Raw genomic sequence first — 2,710 nt, forward strand, 5'->3', positions numbered from 1 at the left:
TAATCTTTCTTTTCATTAGTGGTCTAAGACTTAGACTCTAAGTTATTGCTTTAATAAGTTCCCTAAAATTGGGGGAATTGTGAAGTAAAACTGCAGAGTCATTCAACCTCTTTCATACTGACATTCCCCCAACTAGTACTCCTTGCATTTTAACTGGTTTTCTTTCCTATTTCGGTCTTATCCAGACAGGACTGGTTTGAACCTCTAGGAAACTTCAGGAATTTGTCTAATTTGGTGGAATGTCACTGAAAGAGGGGAAGTCTTATTAAATCACTATTACTCTAGAATTTAACTTTTGTTTTCCTCAATTAAAATAAGACCAGTTAATTGTGGAGAAGTTGGAAGATACAGAAAACCAAAAATCAGTCAGTCACACTCACCACTCAAAGATGATTCCATCTTTCTCATTTTCCAGCTCTTTTTAATGGGTTCTTCAATTATATTGGTTAGAAAATTAAAAGGTTTAACTGAGACTATTATTTTTCAGATTTAAAAATTTACATTTTAAAATCAAAATTATAATTTCTGCTAGGCCTTCCAATTTAAAAGAACCACGGGACCTTCTATGTTTGCAGCATAAATAAAAGAGTTTAAACCCCAAACTGAAAAACACTCTTCCCTAAAGCACATTGTTTGGGGTCAAAATATTGGTTACTACATTGCAAATGACATGGGAGTACACCGGGTTGGGCAAAAACCTCAGCAAAACAATTTCTGTATTTTCACAAAATACTATTCATCAAAATCTGAAGAGGTCACCTGGAGTTTTACAAATGGGGAAAGCTAAGGAGAGGCATAAGTGCTACTTAAAATGGATTTGCTGCTGGTCAAGGAATTGCTTGGGAGTGGCAAGTAAGTGCGATATTAGGGAGAAATGGCAAAGGAAAACGTCAAATGCAGAAAATACGAAGTCAGCGGCCTCTCGAGTTCTCCTTTCCTTTCAGTTTATGGTGAAACACATTTGATTCAATTACATTCCAGCCCAATTAGTGTTCTGAAGAGCTAGTTCCCTTTTAGTGAAACCTAATCACTTTCCCACAAACCAGCCGGTCTCGCATCGCGACACCGAAACACCATCTTCCAACGCCTCCCCATTCAATCGCGGCTGTCGTTACTTACACCTCCTGTTTATGCTTTCAACTATCCGCTCCCTTACGGCACCGTAAAATCAGACCAGAAATCTAAAAGGCTTGCTTTTACCCTTCCAAAGCCTGTGAGCACCAACAGGACCCCTCTTGCAAGGCTATCAGCTAAAAGCTCAGCATTATTGAGAAAGCACGTTCGGAAGCAGGCTTTGCAGTGACTCCGCAGCCAGGGCCACACCAGTGTCATTCCCTCCCAAGCCAGTCTCACCGGAGACGCCTCTGCCTCCAGGGATCTTCCAACCTGCCCGCTCCCCAGCCGCAGGTGGAAGGGGAAGACGGCCAGGGCCTCTACCAAAGAATGGGCTTTGGGGATTGGGAACTACAGGCTGCTAGACCCCCAAGAATGGCTGAGTCAATCCCACGACCCGAAGCCCCACAGACCGTGGAAGAGGGAACCATAATGGCCGGGCCACCGTTCACGCTCTCCCTTCTCTCCCTCCTCCCACCCCTTCTCTGATCCCCACCTGCCGCCAGTTACAGGTCGCCGCTCACCTGACACTGCGCGAGACGCAGAAGCAGCACAGACCACGGACCTCCAGGCTTGGCCACTGAGGGAGGGGAAGTCTTCAGCTGCAGAGGGCGGGGCGGGTCTAGACAGTCACGTGACCCTGAGCTCCGCCCTGCAGCCGCCGGGCTGGCGCGTTACTTCTTAGGGGGCCTGAATTTTTGCGGATTGTTTGAACGTTAATTTTGTTGCGATTAAATCCTAAGAAAAAAACGAAAAACTCCCACAAAGGTTATGTTGTAAAGTGCAATCTAGAAGGCATGGGTGGAATGGGTTAAAGTGTACTGCTAAGGAAGTGACGCTCCCCCACGATCTATAGACCGGAAATGGCGATAGAGTTCCATCCCGGCGGCGCCGGACTGCGAAACCTCAGGCTTGGAGGTTTGGGGCAATCACGTGACTTCAAAGCTTGCTGGGCTGAAGCCAAGTTACCCGGCCAATTACGTTGACTCGTCTTTAAAACAAAACAAAGCACCTCATTTACTTTGAGTTTTCCACAGACTTCTTTACATTTAGAGGAACCTACTTTATAAAATCGTATTACGAAAAAGGAGCTTTTGAAAGTCATCAGGGAGACTATCAACTGGGAAGAGCCAGTTCGGGGAAGACTGATCTTACTGACGTGGGAGAGGTGAGGGAGCGGCAGGACAACCCGGATTTTACCGCCGGGGCCTACCGGGCCACCCTAACGAGTAGTGTGGCAAAGCATGGGAGGAGGAAGATGACGCAAAGGGTACAGCCCACTAGAAAGATGGCGGTCCCAAAGTGGAGGAGGGGAGAAGGGTACGCGGAGGCCAGCAGTGCGCCTGCGCGGGAGGCGGCCTACGCGCCGGCGCGCAGAGGGGGCGGGGTGAAAGGTCACAACGCGGCGGCGGGTCGGGCTGGCGGCGGCGGCGGGCGGGAGCCGAGTGCTCCGTGTGCACGTGTGGAGAAGCGGCGGTACCAGCGCGGCGGCGGGAGGCACTCCGCCCCCTCCCGGGACGCAGGGCCGTGCTCCCCTCTCGCGGCCTCCGTCACCCGCTCAGCTCCCTGCCTGAGGCGAGGAGGCCGGCTTGTGGGG

At 49.7% G+C, this 2,710-nt stretch overlaps 1 protein-coding gene across 2 annotated transcripts in view; it reads right to left on the reverse strand.

Moving 5' to 3' along the window:
* Window positions 1-1,925, reverse strand: part of ATP6V1A (ATPase, H+ transporting, lysosomal 70kDa, V1 subunit A) — a 60,633-nt gene extending 58,708 nt beyond the window's left edge. Inside the window, exon 1 of one of the 2 annotated variants that reach the window (XM_006773600.2) lies at window positions 1,610-1,925. The gene's annotated coding sequence lies outside the window, so the exon portion shown is untranslated. The remainder of the gene's footprint in view (window positions 1-1,609) is intronic. The other variant, XM_006773599.2, reaches the window with a different exon arrangement.
* Window positions 1,926-2,710: the final 785 nt, after the last annotated feature.

The sequence above is a fragment of the Myotis davidii genome, unplaced genomic scaffold (genome assembly GCF_000327345.1).
Source record: "Myotis davidii unplaced genomic scaffold, ASM32734v1 scaffold201, whole genome shotgun sequence".
NCBI classification, from domain to species: domain Eukaryota; kingdom Metazoa; phylum Chordata; class Mammalia; order Chiroptera; family Vespertilionidae; genus Myotis; species Myotis davidii.